The following is a 17,772-nucleotide window of genomic DNA, read 5'->3' on the forward strand; positions in this document are numbered from 1 at the left end:
TATCTGGTTAACATCTATCCCTGATCTAAACAACACAATACAACTCTGGAAAGAATTTAAACCACTTCCTGCCAGTAAGCTCATTCACATTGTCCTCTGTTTATGTACATTGGCTTTGTGCCCTTATATTCCCTACACATTTTTTTTTAATAGAGAAAATTTCAGAACAAATGGTTGCTTTATTTCAGTTATGAAAATCAATGCTCGGCTGGCCCGTGGATTCCTGCTCATCTCCCGCAAAATGACGGCTCCTCGCGGGCCTCCAAGGGCACCTCCTTGCCGTCCCTTTTCTTGATCCTTTCGGTGACTCTAGTGCTCCGATGACCCACACCCATCGATGCCTGTGATGATGACACACCAAGATATGAATCTAGGAAACCCCAGGGTAATCCCGCACCCCCCTTTTAATGCTGGGTTCACAGTAGAACATGAGTGTCGCCTAGGATACAGGCTCATTGTTCCTCTTGTTCGTCCCGCCTCTACCGTTGGTCAGCCTGATAACACGTAGGCACCTCCTCCCCAGAAGATTTGTATGAAAAGTTCATGTCCACAACTAGCAGAGCCATCCTTTTCCTCTTCCCGGGCAAGTAAACGATTGGGCATGTGACCTATCACTGTTGCACATGGCAAAATCCTTTGAAGTTATTTCTTCAGTTCTTCCACCCCAGGGTTGTTTAGCATTCAGTAAATGCTTTATGCCTAAATCTAGGCTAGATGGAAGTTTCCAGTCTGGTTCAGAGGCTCACTGTTCTTGTAATGAGGGTAATTACTTGGATCACCATTTCTACTTTGTAAACTTTCTGGAAATGATGCGGCTTGGCGTGATGAGCCCCCACGCTGTGGAAAGATTTTGCGTCAACCATCTCAACAAATACCAAATGGAGCCTTCAGCAATAGCCACAAGGATACATTTGAATATACAGAGAGGAAGGGAGAGAGACAGAGAGTCAGAAACATCGATGAGAGAGAAACATCGATCAGCCACCTCCTGCACATCTCCCACTGGGGATGTGCCCGCAACCCAGGCACATGCCCTTGACCGGAATCGAACCCGGGACCTTCAGTCCGCAGGCCGACGCTCTATCCACTGAGCCAAACCAGTTTCGGCATACATTTGAATATAATGAAATCGTAACTTACAGTCGCAAACCTTCCAATGGACCAGAGGAATAGTCACTTGTTGGAGAGGGCAGGCTGATTTGTTCTGGGCCAAACGTACGAAGTAGTGACCCTCCTGAGTGTAAAGAGGTCAAATGAGACTATCCATCACTCGCTCATGGAAACCTTGTGTCAGGATTTGGAAAAAAAAAAATTACTACACAGCAGAGGTTGAATTTGCATGCAACCAGGGTTATGACCTTGAAGGCAGCCGCAAACTTGTCTGTGAAGCTAATAGTACCTGGGTGCCCGGGAGGCCGAGCTGTGTTACAAGTGTCAGGCCTATGCCACCAAAGGGGGGCATCTGTAATACTCGCAGCAAAAAAAGATTTAAAAAAGAAATGAGAGGCAGATGAGAAAGGAAAAAGAACTTGAATATGGTAAGTTTCCTTCTAAAGTCAGCTTTATAGACGCACAATGTACATGCAGGAAAGTGTGCACATTCTAATGATACAATCTGAGGAGTTATGTTGAATGTATGTCCTCACGCAACCACGACATAATGAAGACACAGATCATTTTCATCTTCCCAAAAGGTTCCCTGGAGCCTTTTCCTACTCAATCCCCACTCCTCATACTCCTTGCTCCAGGCAACCACTGATCCATGCACTCTCTCATCATCCGATTTTTTTTGTCCCAGTGTTTTGCATAAATGGAATCATAAGCCCTGGGGAGAGAAAGGTCAGTCAGATACGGTCCACTGTCTGGTACCATGTTTCTCAACTTTTCAGTGCAGGCCCTCTTTGATGATGTTAGGAACACGAGCCCTGCTCTGAGATACGGACTATGTCCAGAGAGAGCCGTGCCCCATGTCCCTGCATTCTCATGACTTTGACAATCGCTGCTGCTTTGTATTCTCTGCATCCCAGAAAATCTTACTGAGCAAAACTTTCAGAAGTTTTTGTAATAAAAACTAGAGGCCTGGTGCACGAAATTCGTGCACGGGTAGGGTCCCTAGGCCTGGCCGGAGATCAGGGCTGATCAGGGTCTTCCTTTCCCCGGCTGCCTGCCGGGGCCTTCCTTCATTTCATGCCGCCCTCTGGTGGTCAGTGCATGTCATAGCGGGCGGTCGAACTCCCGAGGAGACAATTTGCATATTAAGCTTTTTATTATATAGGATAGTTTTCTTTTTTTCTTAATATAAAATAATATAACATTATAATATGATTTCAGCTTACACAGTTCACTTTTCCAGGTCCTGACAAGTCCCCCTCATTGGGCAGGGGGTCCTTATGCTTGAGAATCACTTGTCTATTCTAATAATCAAGTGGAAATTAGATGGTTAACCGTTGGCATTGACCTGCCAAAGGACATTTGGGGAAGAAGTTGTACAATGTTTTGCCTCATCCTGCCTCACTTCAAGTGTTTGGCCTTTTATGGATACCAGGCATTTAAGGATCATAGACCAAGCAATTACTCACATCTTTGTTTTATGTCCCTTGGCTTCCTGCTATTATTTTTAATCGTTCTTCCATAATCGTATAATAGCTTCATTTATAAGGTCATTGAGAGCCAGGAAATAATGAGTGTTCAAATCATTTAGCCAAAGAATTTAAATAATTACACAAGGCAGGACGTTCCCAACTGGGGTAGTGTTGAGGGTAGTGTTGTAGGATTTAGACTTCACAGCAAAGAAATGTAGTGTCATATTGCAACTGCAAAAGGAGAAGGTCTAAGAGTTGGAATCTACTGTGTCCTCAAAGCACATTTAAAATTTGACTAGTGGGCCCTAACCGGTTTGGCTCAGTGGATAGAGCGTCGGCCTGCGAACCGAAGGGTCCCAGGTTCGATTCCAGTCAAGGGCATGTACCTTGGGTGCGGGCACATCCCTAGTAGGGGGTGTGCAGGAGACAGCTGATCGATGTTTCTAACTCTCTATCCCTTTCCCTTCCTCTCTGTAAAAAAATAAATCAATAAAATATATTTTTAAAAAATTTTGACTAGTGGAATAGCAGAAGGTCCAGTGTACATCTACGAAGGAAGATTCATTTGTCAAAATGATGCAAGCAGTTGATTTATTTAGGGAGCTGCATCCTCGTTTTCTTCCTCCTCCTCCTCTTTGTGATAATGCTCATTTTCATAGTGATTTTGTACTTGGTCTTCATTTTCAACCCAAGATTTTATAGCTTTTTCACTAATGCTCAAGCCACCAAAAAGAAGATATCAAAAAGTAGGAGTAAAAAAATGTTGAGAGTGGAATAAAAGAGAGAGAAGCTAGATGTTGCATTCATTTCTCTAATTACTCTAAACTCTGTACATGTGTTGAACCATCACCAGGAAGCTGGGTGACACTGTTTTCATCCCCTATAGATATTTTTGTGACTATTGGTGACTATATCACACAGTATTTCCTTTGTGTGAGCCTACAGGAAAAAAAAATTTCTCTCTGGTTTCAACCAGGAATTGTTGTTCTTTTTCTGAGCAACTAATTGCTTTAATTTTCTGAGAGCCTTGGGAATCATGAAATTGATCATAGTCCGTCCCCCCGCCCCCCCATCCTGGAATCTTGAACATTTGGAGTTCAGAATTTGTGGCTCCCATCTCTACCCAGCCAATAAGCCCACCTTGCTTCCTTCTTCCTTTTTTTACCTTTATATTCTCTTCATTCTGATTTTCTTACTTAATTTTATTACATTGCGTTGTAAAATTATTGAGACACTTTATATCCTCTTTGGAAATGACAACATATAATGAAATAATGGTAAAGAACTTGAGGGGAGAAACTCCTAGATAGTAAGGAATCTTGGACAATTATCCTGTGAGTTTTTATCGGAGGCAGTGTAATGTAGTGTTTTAATGCACAGGTTCTGGAGTCTGGGGGGCGGGGGGTGGGCGTTCTATCTCATTTTTTCATTTAATTAGCATTACTATAGGAAATCGATTTATTTGATTTAATCTCCTGGGTTCTCTATTTAGAACATCACTATCTTTTAGTCATAATATAGTCAGTGTGGATTACTGTGGGACAAATTATCCCCAAATTTAGCAAATGAAAACAGCACACGCTTATTATTTCATAGTTACTGTGAGTCCAGAATCTGGGAAGGGCTTAGCGGGGTCCTCTGCTTCAGGATTTCTGAGGAGACTGAAATCTAGGGTATTATCTGAAGGCTCGACTGGGGAAGAATCAGCTTCCATCCTCCCCCACATTGTTGTTGATGGCATTCAGATCTTCAAGGGCTGTACTTTGCCACTTGCTTCATCAAAGCCAGCAAGAAAGTCATTCTACCAGCAAGATGAAAGCCACACACTTTTGTAACCTAATGTTGTAAGGAATTTGACTGGTCTTTGCTCCCGGTTCCTGGGAGACAGCCTCTAAATCCTTCACATTTCTTGAGTTATTAGAGTGTCTTTGTGATTCATGGTTGACTGCTCAACCACACCTGGGCTTTTGTTGATGAGATGACTCAGGATGGGAAGTCAGAAAGACCAGCCTTGGGATTAGAGGGTTGGAATCGGCTCGTCCTATGGTGAGAGGAAGGGGCTGGAGACTGAGTTCAGTCACATCTCGGGACCAGTCATTACATCAACCGTGCATAGGTAATAGAACTCCAATAAAAATCCTGGACACCGAAGCTCAGGTGAGCTTCCAGGCTGATGCACACACTGATGTGCCAGGAGGTTGGTGTCTTGATTCCACGGGGAGAAGACATGGAAACTCTGCATTTGCGAGCCTCCCCATCTTTGCTCCTTGTGTCTCTTCGTTTGGCTGGTCCTAATTTGTAGCCTTTGCAGCAGCGGTTCTCAACCTGTGGGTCGCAACCCCTTTGGGGGTCGAATGACCCTTTCACAGGGGTCGCCTAAGACCATCGGAAAACACATATATAATGACATATTGTTCTTGTGATTCATCACTATGCTTTAATTATGTTCAATTTGTAACAATGAAATTGGGGGTCACCACAACATGAGGAACTGTATTCAAGGGTCGCAGCATTAGGAAGGTTGAGAACCACTGCTTTACAGTAAAATGCCCGTTGTAGATGTAGTACTTTCCTGAGTTCCGTGAGCTGTTCTCTAGTGGAGGATTGAACCGGAGAGGATGGTGAGAATTATCTGAACCCCTAGCCAGTTGCTTAGAAGTGCTGGTGGCATGTGGACTTGCAGACTTGTGGCTGGAATCTGACGTGCAGGCAATCTTGGTGGGGGTTGCACCCGCACATCCACGGAGACGGCACTCACACCAGGTTGTTAGTGTCAGATTGTACTGCAGTATGACACCTGATCACAAAGTGCCACCCCATTACCTTTCCTGCTTGCTGTCGGTTAGAAGCAAGTCGTGAGGTTCAGCCCATGCTTTAGAGAAAGAGAGCTCCATAGGACATGACGCCAGGAGGCAGGGAATGTTGGGAAACTTTCTATCCCAGCATAGCCCACAGAATGTAGCAACTTGTCTTACCACATCTTGATTAATTATGTGCTCATGAGATCGTAGATTATGGAATTTTAATGCTATTAAGGACTTTGGGTATTTTTAGTTTAGTTCACAAACTTACTTTACAAATGAGAAAAGTCAAGCTTAATGAGTGTAGATGTGTTGCTCGGGAGCATGTAATGAGCTCGTGTCAAGGTCAGGACAAGAACTCAATGTTCTTTTCCCAATGCCATGCTGACTAAATGATTTCATCTCGTCACCAAGTAAATCGGAATTGCTGTATAGTTACATCCCTTAAAGCACATTGACAGAGCTTATGTACTTCTCTCTTTTTAAAAATTTATTCATGAGAGAGAGAGAGAGAGGTTTGTTGTTCCACTTATTTACGTGTTCATTGGTTGCCTCTTGTATGCTTCCCGCTCAGTCTTCCTGATCAGGGATGCAACCTGGGTGTATTGGGAAGACACTCTAACCAACGGAGCTACCTGGCCAGGGCACTTATGTACTTTGCAGAGACAGAAAAACATCAAGGAGGAGAACATTTAGGTAGAGTCAAAGATTTTGAAAGGCAAAGGTTTTAACTGGCAGAAGATTGTAAAAGCTCTTTGTTTCCTGCACATAATGTATTGATTTATTTTTTAAATTAGAAAATCAAATTAAGAAGGAAGGATAGAATTTCAGAGACAAGAAAACAAGATGCAGAAGCAAAAGGGATTTAATCTTCACATGCAGAGTTTACAGAGCATTAGTCATGCTTTCTAGTCTGGTCCATAAATGAATTCAGCTTCTTGGTTTGTTATAATGAGTGGCAGAGGGGTTCTAGAACCAGCCCGGAAATGGACGCTGTCTAGCTTACAGCATGCTTGTAGAAACTGCATGATGAGCTGCAGTGGTTTGACCTCACATATAGTAAGACTAGAGGCCTGGTGCACAAAAGTTTGTGCACTGGGGGGGGGGGGGTCCCTCAGCCCAGCCTATGCCCTCTCGCAGTCTGGGATCCCTCGGTGGATGTCCACCTGCTGGCTTAGGCCCACTCCCTGGGGGATCAGGCCTAAGCTGGCAGTCAGACATCCCTCTGGTAGCCCGGGAGCCCTTGAGGGATGTCCACTTGCCAGGGGAAGCAGGCCTAAGCTGCAGTCGGACATCCTTAGTGCTGCTGAGGAGGCAGGAGAGGCTCCTGCTACCACCACTGTGCTGGCAGCTGGCAGCCTGGCTTGTGGCTGAGCAGAGCTCCCCCTGTGGGAGCACTCTGATCACCAGGGGCAGCTCCTGCATTGAGCGTCTGCCCCTGGTGGCCAGTGTGTGTCCTAGTGACCAGTCATTCCCAGTCGTTCTGCTGTTTCAATTTGCATATTACCCTTTTATTATATAGGAAGGCAGGAGAACAATACTCTTAGGACACGCTGGAGAAGCTCATTGTGGCTTCTGTAATAAAGTTACAAGACGCCTTCCATTGCCACCTCTGAGCCCATCGCCAGGAGAGAGCAGCCACTGACATCACTCGGGTTGGAGGGAGCGGACAGGAAGCCATGGTGATTTTCAGCAAAGGCAGCAGGCAGCTTGCAAAATGAAGTGAAACTTCACACAGCAATTCAGGACTCTCAGGGGCCATGGCTCCCAAAGGCACTTTTGGAAGAAAGGGCTTCTTACAGCAGAGTCGTGGCCAAGTCATGTCATCACCACGAACCTCTCCCTAACTATTATCTTCACCAAGAAGACCAGGCCCTTCCGTGTGCAATTCACAGGGGTCCTGCAGTCATGCTACCTCTCTGCCATACTCACAGCGAATCCTTTGTTCATTCCAGTGAGGCTGCTCGTGTCCTTCAGCTGCACGGCTCTTATCCTCACGCCCTTCCCTCATTCCCTCTAAATCCTACTCATTTTTCTGGACCGGGTGACGTCTGCTCTGCTCTGGGAAGCCTTCTCATACTACTCTACTTCCTCATCCCACAAAAGCCCAGCCCTGTGCTATGTGCTTTATAAATATTAACTCACTTAATCCATACAAAAGCTCCAGGAAGCAGGTTCTATTGTTACTATTAAAGGAAGACTGAGACAGAAGCATCTAAAAAAGGAAAGAAATCGTTTACTTGGCAGAGAACGCAGGAGCGTCAGCCCTCAGAAGCTCTGGCTCAGCAAATATAAACACAAGGATTTAAAGGGATACAACCTGGGGAGTTACCAAGGTTACCCTGTTTGCATATCTGTTCCGGGAGGAACGGCGACGGCGACCACGTGCTCACATGATTACCCTATTCTCCAAGGTCAAGATGTATCTTCAGACACCAGCATAGCAAAAATAAGAGATAAAATTGTGCTTTTTTTTAAAAAAAGGGAGTTTATGGGAAATATTCAAGATGTTATTATTTTGGGGACCACAGACAGTCAGGGGGACTGTAATTTTGATTTATCTCAGATTCAAAGTGTTCCCCCCACACACTAGGGAATGTAAATCATGTAATTGTATTAGAAACAAGGCAAAGGGTCAGTTTTTGCCTCTACGGTATCCCCCACCCCCACCCCCACCTTGGCTCCTTACAGATCAGGAAACTGAGGCAAAGACAGGTCAAGCAACTTGTTCCAGATGGTAGGGCTGGCCAGGGGCAGAGCCAGGATTCGAACACGGGCAGCTGGGCTCCACCAGGGAAGGAGGCCTCGCCATCTCTAGTGTATCTGACTTCTCAGAAAGTGAGAAGCTACTGAATGCCTGCTCCATTCATTTGTCATTTAACAACGCAAGGCCTTCCACTGTCACTTCATCGGCGTATTCTATTACCTCATTTCCCCCCTGACCTGAAGGGTCCTGAGTAGCTGGGTCTTTATTATGCTCCTGCTTCGTCTGGCACTGTGCACGCAGCTGTTGCTCTATAAATATGGATGGATGGATGACCTTCACGAACGGACAAATGACCTTCAGGTCTATTTCCACCTGTACCAGTTGGTGGGGGACGGCTGGTTCTTCAGCAGACCTTCCTCATGTGCATGGTTATTGGAAATGTCTGCACCATTACCTTTAAACGAGAGTGACATGTTGAAAATTAAAATCGAGATTTCCGTTAGGGTCCAGGAAGACCTGCTTAGGAAGGCCAGATTGAAATTATTTTCCTTCCTGTTTCTATGTAAACACGTCCTAGGCCTTGTGACATGTCATTGAAGGTCAAAGTTCGGGGTGGCAGCAAAGGGCTGCTGCCATCCAAGGACATGGCTCCCAGCCTGTCCCCATCACAGTCACCGAGGAAAAATGGCTCCATCCTCCCACACCTTCATTTCCTGGCAAACAAGCTTCAGAATCCGTCAGCATAATGATCTCCCCAAAGAGTCAAGGTGACCAAGGTCAGGAATAAGCTTTCCAAGTGATTCACAATAATAAAGGTGTGTGTGTGTGTGTGTGTGTGTGTGTGTGTGTGTGTGTGTGTGAAAAGCCATCAATGTAAGTACAGGCTAGAAAAGGAACCACCTTTTCATTTTAGTGAAAAATAATATGTTCTAGGCCAGGGGTTCTCAACCTTCTGGCCCTTTAAATACAGTTCCTCATGTTGTGACCCAACCATAACATTATTTTCGTTGCTACTTCATAACTGTAATGTTGCTACTGTGATGAATCGTCATGTAAATATCTGATAGGCAGGATGGTCTTAGGCGACCCCTGTGAAAGGGTCGTTCGACCGCCAAAGGGGTCGCGACCCACAGGTTGAGAACCGCTGTTCTAGGCATTATCTAGAGCCGATTGCTGGTCAGGCATCCACTGTTAGTGGGTTATTTTATGACCACATTTTAAACTCTGGCAAGAAATGCTTCCTGTTACAGAGCTTGACACAGCATTACACCACAGCACTATCTCCTACGGTATCGCCTTCATCTCTGCAGCTTAGACATAATCTCACTTTCTCTAAGTATTTACCCAGCACATAACATTCTTCCCTCTGCAAAATGCCGGCTTCAAAATGCACATTTTGGGTGTCATTCCTGTGATAGAGGATTTCTGAATGTTATTTTAATACACAGGATATTGTACTCCTTTCCTACTGAGGTAGTTTTTGGTTTTTTTTTCCCCTCTAGGCACTCAAAATTCCTTTTTTATTTTTTATTTTTATTGATTTCAGAGAGGAAGGAAGAGGGCGAGAGAGAGAGAAACATCCATGAGAGAGGATCATGGATCGGCTGCCTCCTGCAAGTCCCCCACTGGGGATCGAGCCCGCAACCCCAGCATGTGCCCTTGACCGGAATCGAACCTGGGACCTTTCAGTTCACAGGCCGATGATCTATCCACTGAGCCTAACCGGCAAGGGCTCAAAATTCCTTTTTATGAGAAATAAAGAAAACAGCTTGACTGTTCAATTTCTCTCGGAAGATATTATACTAGCATGCTACCTTAAACCTGTTCTTTTGGAATAAGGCATGTCCTATATGACACACAAGCAAATAGTAACAATAGTCACACATTTTTAAAACTATGGTACCAGGAAGAACTCAAAAAGGAATTGGTAGGACTTGACTTGGTCGGCATTCTGTTTTTGGCTAAGCACCGAGGCATTCTAAGCCATTGGAACAATTGGTTCTAGGCTTAGGCAGTTATAGTAATTGTTGTATTACCACTGATGATTGGTTTTCGGCTCTTGTTCTTTCTTTTTTTCTCCTCTTTCTCTTCAGGAATTATTTCATGTTTCCTTAACATGATTAAAAAAAATTCCCCCTAATGTCCTCAGAACTAGGGTTTCTCAAGGTTGGGTTTTGCCCTGGCTGGGGTAGCTCAGCTGGTTAGAGTGTTGTCCTGATACGCCAAGGTTGTGGGCACATACAAGAATCAACCAATGAATGCATAACTAAGTAGAACAAAAAATCAATGTTTCTCTCTTTCTCCCTTCCTCTCTTTCTCAAACCAATTTTTAAAAAAAAGAAAAGTTTGGGATTTTTGGCTGCCCTTGGTCCTCGCTTGGTGAGTGTCTGCTAAATTTTATCACTGGTCACTTGTGTAGGGCTCAAGTGCCCCATGGAAAAGGGCTGATGTGACAAGAGACTACAGGATACATGGCGATGAGCTGCCCAGAATACAGTTCAAGGGAGCTGTGTCACCCAGCAGAGTACCCTGGCCACTTGGACATCCTATCCTACACCCTCTCCTTGTCCTCCATTTCTTAGGGCCATATTCGGAACAAGTGCACAGTGACGTAGGCAGATGCCCAACAGATGGGCCTATTGAGGATTAGGGCAACCTTGGCATCACTGTTTCAGTGGTGCCCAGTATAATGCCTACACATGGTAGCAGCTGAATAAATATTTGTTGAATAAAATTATTGTAAGTGGTATTTATTGGTCATAATCGTAAATTGAATGTAATTGTTTCATTCCCATTGACTATCTGTTTCAATCGCCCTCTCCCTCCCTGGTTGTCTGTCTGTCCCTCCCTTTCCTGTGACCTTGATTAGAAGGATGGAAAGGGACTCAGTTTGGGGGACTCTCATTTTTTAAAAATATGTTTTTATTCATTTTAGAGAGAGGAAGGGAGAGGGAGAAAGAGAGAGAAACATCGATGAGAGAGAAACATTGATTGGCTGTCTTCTGCATGCCCCCTACTGGGGATCTAGTCTGCAACCTGGGTATGTGCCCTGACCAGGAATCGAACCGGCGACCTTTTGGTGCACAGGATGAAATGTTCCACCAACTGAGCCACACTGGCCAGGACTCAGGGACTCTCATTTGCAGCTCCTCTGTTGCCCAGAGCAAAATGTTTGTCAAGACAGGGAAGAAAGAGGGTGCAATGAGAATAGAATTCTTCAGGGAGGCCCTGTCTCGGGGACAGGGACACGGTTCCTCTGGGCACACCCCTGGTGTGACACGGCCATGGTCTTAGCAGTTATTCTTTCTTAGAATTTCTTCAGGAGAGTCTAGTCCAGCCGTGGGCAAACTACGGCCCGCGGGCCAGATCCAGCCCGTTTGAAATGAATAAAACTAAAAAAAAAGACCGTACCCTTTTATGTAATGATGTTTACTTTGAATTTATATTAGTTCACACAAACACTCCATCCATGCTTTTGTTCCGGCCCTCTGGTCCAGTTTAAGGACCCATTGTGGCCCTCGAGTCAAAAAGTTTCCCCACCCCTGGTCTAGTCACTAAACAGGCCTGTGGTATCTTCTGGACGAGGACAATCTAGTTCTTTGGTGTGACCCAGTTCTATTTTCAGATATTGTGCTGGATGTTGGGTTGTTCCTGTCCATCTGAAAACATGCCTTTCAGTTCTCAGAAAATGTTCTTTTTCTTTTTTTAAAAACATTTTATTGATTTTTTACAGAGTGGAAGGAAGAGGGATAGAGAGTTAGAAACAACGATGAGAGAGAAACATCGATCAGCTGCCTCCTGCACACCTCCTGCTGGGGATGTGCCCGCAACCCAGGTACATGCCCTTGACCAGAATCGAACCTGGGACCATTCAGTCCGCAGGCCGACGCTCTATCCACTGAGCCAAACCGGTTAGGGCTCAGAAGATTTTCTTGAATTATTTCTTTGATGACTTTCTCCCCTCAGTGTTTTCTTATTCTTCCTGTATAGAACTCTTGTCATTTGAGTATTAGACATTCTGGAATGATCCTTTTTCTTGTCTCCACACTCCAGTTTCCCTCCTTTCTGTTGGTTTGCCCCACTTTCTGGGAAATTTCTTCATCCAGTCCACCTGTTTTGGCCCACCTTCCTCTTCACTTCCAGTAGAACCTCAAGCCATCAATTCCTGAGCCTCGAAGGACTTTGAGGGAGCCCATCACATAGTTTCTTGGCTTTTGCCCATTGCTGGCTTCAGGACTGGCTTTCTCAGATGTGCTAAGTTAGTTATCTCTTGTCCATCAGCTTTTCAGATTCTGAAATTTTATTACTACAATGACCTCTCCACTCTCTTTATATTTGTGAGTTTGTGCTTTAAAAAAAAAATCTATTATGTTGATTTATTGGAGTCTTGGGAGGAAGCAAAAGTAAATGCAGGGTTTCAGAAGGATGACGACAGCACAGGGCAGAGCCAGACAAGAGTGAATGGGTGGAGAGGGGACTTGAAACCTCAGCCTGGGAGGAATGTGTGAGGCAACCAACGATGCTTTGCTGGAGAAAGAGAACATAGGAGGGGGGATATACAGAGCTGTCATGTGGGCACAGGATTCAGTTTGGATGATGCTGTCTAGGAGGCTAGCATTTGGACTCCTGGTAGAGAGTAGAGAGAGGAGGGTGGCCGTTGAAGGTCTAGAAGTCCTTTCTCCTGAAAAGAATTGTGTGGAAAGGGCATGAGCTGGGCCAGAAGAGGCTGTCCTCCATGTCCCTGAAGGGTTAGACATTGAATTAAGTAACTTCTAAGAGCCTTTCCAGGCTTGTGATTCCATCTCAAGGTCAATGACTCATTCAGAGCGGGAAGGGCTAAACATGCGATATAGAATCACTTTCCTCACTTTTTTTCAGAGGAAGGAATTGAGAGCCAGCTGATGAGGGCCTGAGCAAGTTCTCTAGCCAAACCTTCTGACTCCCCACCTAGCATTCCTCTGGTCTTCTACAGGAGCCTTTCATTGTCCAGACTGCTTTTAAAAAATTTTTAAATTCTTTATTGTTTAAAGTATTACATGTCCAAACTGCTCTTAAAACACCCTGACACATCTGAGCATGTAGAATAATAGTCTCCCCATGGAGTGGAAGCAATTTTACACACCATGCCTTTGTATTTGTAAATGATAGAGACGTCCCCAGAATTTCCACATCTCCTGCACTTCTTGGTCTTCAATGGACACCTCATTTGCTGTCCTCAGGGCATGAGTGACACGGTGGGCCCACCAGCAGTTCTGTGACTACCTATCTTTTGCCATGTGATCCAGGGTGCATTTTGAGGGCTACACTCTGTGTTTTGTGACCGAGGTTTGAAAAGTCTGCCTCTCCTTAATACGAACCTCATGTATAGATAATATATGAAATCTAAACCTTACAGCAGGTTGCACACACCACCCCTCCCCGCCTTTGGACATTCGTGTGGTCCCTGAGTCCTTGGGTTGTCTGTCTGCATTAATCACCAGATCTGGTCTTGATGGTTTCCGGTTAAGAACATCTCCGTCCCCCGCCCCTCTCGCTCCGACAGCATGGATTGGCCTGGTCCAGGAGCCCAACAATCAGAATTAAGAATTGGTGGAAGGCAAGGATCTCTACAGGCAGATCCCTAAGGAGCAGGCTGTTGCCAAAGGTCAAAAAATGGGTCAGGAACCCAGGGGGACGAGTCACAAGTTAAAGGGCAGGCAAAAGCACCCAAATCTAAGCAGACAAGGTCAGGCCCAGGGGCAAACACTGGGACCCTCTTTCTGGGGCAAATCAGGAAGTTCAGATCACGTGGACATGAGCTTGAAAGTCACTTGTCGCTGTGACCAGACCTGGTCAGAGAGGGGATCCGAGTCTTGGTGGATTCTGCTGACCCAATGAAAGCACAGCTTTGAGGATGTCATCTTCCTCACTGACCACATAAGGACAAGAGTGCTTGGTGAGACTCATCGTGCTTTGCAATTAGAGAGCACTCCCGCCCCAAACACCAATTCATTCGTTCCCTTCAACTTCCATTGGGGAAGACAATTTCATTCTTGGAAGAGCGATAAAGGGCAGTTACGAGTATAAATTCCGTGCTGCCGCTTTAGGAACCGATGGGCCAAATTAGGATGTGAAAGAGCTTTTCACGTCTGACCATCAGAAATGAGCCACAACCCTCATCGGGGGTCCTGCTCCGTCTTCCCCTTGCTCTTCTGCTGCAGGTAAAAGTGGAAGCACCCATCTTCCTGATTGGATGCGGGCCAGGAGGTGACGATGGAGAATAATATTCGGTGGGGAACAGGTCTCTGCAGTGATTAAACACCAGTGTCTTTCTGGGCGGATGGGTGACCGTGGACAAAAACGCCCTGTAACCCACCACCAGGCCGCTGAGTCACCCAGTTCGAAATGACAGGCTGCCATGAAAGTAAATCACACAGTGATGAACGGAGGCCAGAAGAGAACGACCAACCTTCTGCTTTAGCAACCTTTTCATTTTCCTCGCCGAGGCTCATTGTATTTTTAGGAAGTATAATTGTCCCTCTGGAGCCGAGCGGGAGTTTCTTTTCTTACATTTTTGGCAAGATGTGGACACAATAACCTTCTCCTAGGAGCCTTCCTGATTCTCTTTGAAATGAGGGGGTGGGGGCGGGGCGGGTTGGAAGAAAACTTCTAGAGGTTATATAACTCAACTCTCCTGCGCAACAGCTTCACTTGAAGCCCGAACTATTTCAGGAAACGGAATTACTTTTCTTTAAAGGCGGCGCTCCCAAAAGAACATCTCATACCCATTTGAGACACTCGGGCAAGCCCTCAAGGGCTGGGTTTCTGCTCGGTTCATCCCCTTGTTTCTTGCGTCTATAAAGGACGAAGCCCGTTGGTTTGAAAGGATTCAATGAATTCTTAAAGGGGCAGCGACAGGCTGTACTGCTCATCCGAATATTTGGAATAAACACCTTTAAAGCCAGCACTCGGGCATTTGGACAACCACGCGCGGCAGGAACAGATGAGGGAACCGAGGTACAGAGAGCTCTGGGGTCCTATTACACAAACTTGCTTTTGCAGCAAAAATGATGCTTTTTCTCTGGGTAAAGATTTGTCCAGCCCTGGCCACATAGCTCAGTTGGTTAGCTGCTCACTGTCCTATACCCACAAATGTAAAATAATTATGTCCGTTTGTTTTACTTTTTATCCAGTCCCAGAGGTTTCCCTGCGTTGCTTTCTCCCACCTCCCTAATCTATCACCAATGTATTTCTTGTAACCCCTTGCGCCTCCTCCTTTGACTGTAATGTATAAAACAAGGTGTTAAGCCAAAACCGGTTTGGCTCAGTGGATAGAGCATCGGCCTGCGGACTGAAAGGTCCCAGGTTCGATTCCGGTCAAGGGCATGTACCGTGGTTTCGGGCACATCCCCCGTGGGAGATGTGCAGGAGGCAGCTGATCGATGTTTCTCTCCCATCAATGTTTCTAACTATCTATCTCTCTCCCTCTCTGTAAAAAATCAATAAAATATATTTAAAAAAACACACAACAAGGTGTTAAAACCACCATCCTGTAGAGCATTTTCTCCATCCATTGAGATTTTGTTTCCCAGCAATTGTCCTCAGTTTGGCTCAAATATACTCAAAAAATCCTCCCAGGTTTGGATGTTTCTTCGGTTGATATACTGCTCACAGTGAAGACATGCTCAGGTGCTGTGGAAAAAGTCATGTGACAGACCACGGGTATTTGTGGAGAGGAATTAGCTGTGAATTTGTCTCTTGGATCAGATACCTAACACTTTAGATCAGTGATGGCGGACCTATGACACGCGTGTCAGAGGTGACACACGAACTCATTTTTTTGGTTGATTTTTCTTTGTTAGATGGCATTTAAATATATAAAATAAATATCAAAAATATAAGTCTTTGCTTTACTATGGTTGCAAATATCAAAAAATTTCTATGTGTGACACGGCACCAGAGTTAAGTTAGGGTTTCTCAAAATGCTGACACACCGAGCTCAAAAGGTTTGCCATCACTGCTTTAGATTGTATGAGAGAGGAAGGCCTCAAAGAACACAGAATAGGAGCCTAGCGAAACAGCATTTCCCCCGCCCCCATGCAACTGGGGCCTTTCTAGTCAGGTTCACCCTGGATCTGCCCGCTTCTCTTTCTCAGATTTCATCCCTTCTGCTTCCCTAGCGCTTACACAATAGGCTCTCTCTCCTCAGAGCTACTCTTTTCAAAAGATTTGGCTCGGAATCCATTGTGTTCACGTGGTTTCTTTATTCTGTTCTGTCCCGGGGTTGTCTGTTTATCTATGTATATAAAAGGCTAATATGCAAAGTGTCCCCTCAGGAGTTCGACCCGGAGAACGGGAGTTCGGTTGTTCGCTATGACATGCGCTGACCACCAAGGGGTGGCAAGGAACATGGCAGGCGATCAGCAGCGGGGCAGCTGAGGGAACGAGGGAAGGAGGAGGTGGGGAGGCAGAGAGGCGGGGAATCTGATCAGCCCTGATCACCGACCAGGCCTAGGGACCCTACCCGAGCATGAATTTCGTGCACCGTGTTTATATAGGATGTCCCAAAATTCACGCAAGATGTTCAATTGAATTGAATTGCAAATCTTGCGTGAATTTTGGGACACCCTATATAAACTTTAAATATATATATATTGATTTCGGAGATGAAGAGAGAGAAATAGAAACATCAATGAGGAGAGAGAATCACTGATTGGCTGCTTCCTGCACGCCCCCTAATGAGGACTGAGCTGGCAACCAGAGCATGTGCCCTGACCAGACTAGAACTGTGACCTCCTGGTTCATAGGTCGATGCTTAACCACCGAGCCACACTGGCTGGGCTATATCAACTTTTTGACTCCAGTATCCTTATATAATTTTTCTATTCTCTTTCTCATATCCCTGGATTTAGCAGAGATCTCCTCTTTGATCTTTTAGTTGTATGTTCTCAATTCACCTTATTTTAAAATGTAAAAGTCACATACCATAGCAGCTACCATATAACCTAGTACAGCTCTAGACAATAGGTAGTAAGCCGCTCTACCAAGGATGACACCTGCCTAGTTACATTGCATCAGCATTTTTTAAGTCAACATCTTATTGCACTGAGATTTTTAAAAATAGCACTAAAGGCAGCAGACTCCTGCCCCACCTTTTAGTCTCATTCCCCCAAAGCATCCACTTTTACTTCATGTAAACATTCCTTCTGGATATTTTTCTCCGTTTATCAAGAATAAGCTAGCCCGGGCCAGGCAGCTCAGTTGGTTAGAGTGTCGACCCCATACGGTCCACATTCAGGGTTAGCCCTGTGCTGGCGAGTATAACCTTATCGAGCTGTGCGTTCCATGAAGGCTTGTGCCCATTACTAGGTACGGGTTTTGCTGTGCAGGGCATGTTGCACCGTGTCTGCAGGTCCCGCGCGGAGGCCTGTCTCCAGTCTGTGATGATTGTACCAGAGGTGCTGGCCATCGGATGTATGAGTTTTGTTTCTCAGAGCTCCTTCCTGGCCGGGACTCTTCCCCACGGTGGCCCAGTGCCTGTCACACACTGAGTGCGTGGGGCATGTTCACCTCGTGAGAGAAAGATCTCTTCCTGACCCTGGGGAGCCCCCAGTGAAGCCGTCTCCCTGGGTTCGGGACCCTTGCCATGTGTGACCTGGTGCTTCGGTCTCTGTGGCCAAACATGACCTTGTAAAGGGGGCAT

General features: G+C 45.5%; 1 protein-coding gene and 1 pseudogene across 2 annotated transcripts in view; both read left to right on the top strand.

Annotated features, from left to right (window-relative positions):
- TP53BP2 (tumor protein p53 binding protein 2) overlaps positions 1-17,772 on the top strand; it is a 105,210-nt gene that overhangs the window by 29,007 nt on the left and 58,431 nt on the right. Inside the window, exon 1 of one of the 2 annotated variants that reach the window (XM_070401199.1) lies at positions 15,073-15,086. The exons of the other annotated variant lie outside the window; for it this stretch is intronic. The gene's annotated coding sequence lies outside the window, so the exon portion shown is untranslated. Of the gene's footprint in view, positions 1-15,072; positions 15,087-17,772 lie in introns of those variants that run through there. 2 annotated transcript variants of the gene reach the window in all.
- LOC138999346 (membrane cofactor protein-like) lies at positions 242-10,705 on the top strand (annotated as a pseudogene).

Source organism: Myotis yumanensis, unplaced genomic scaffold (genome assembly GCF_028538775.1).
Source record: "Myotis yumanensis isolate MYYU_CA2020_CCGP unplaced genomic scaffold, mMyoYum1.0.hap1 SCAF_22, whole genome shotgun sequence".
In the NCBI taxonomy this organism is placed as follows: domain Eukaryota; kingdom Metazoa; phylum Chordata; class Mammalia; order Chiroptera; family Vespertilionidae; genus Myotis; species Myotis yumanensis.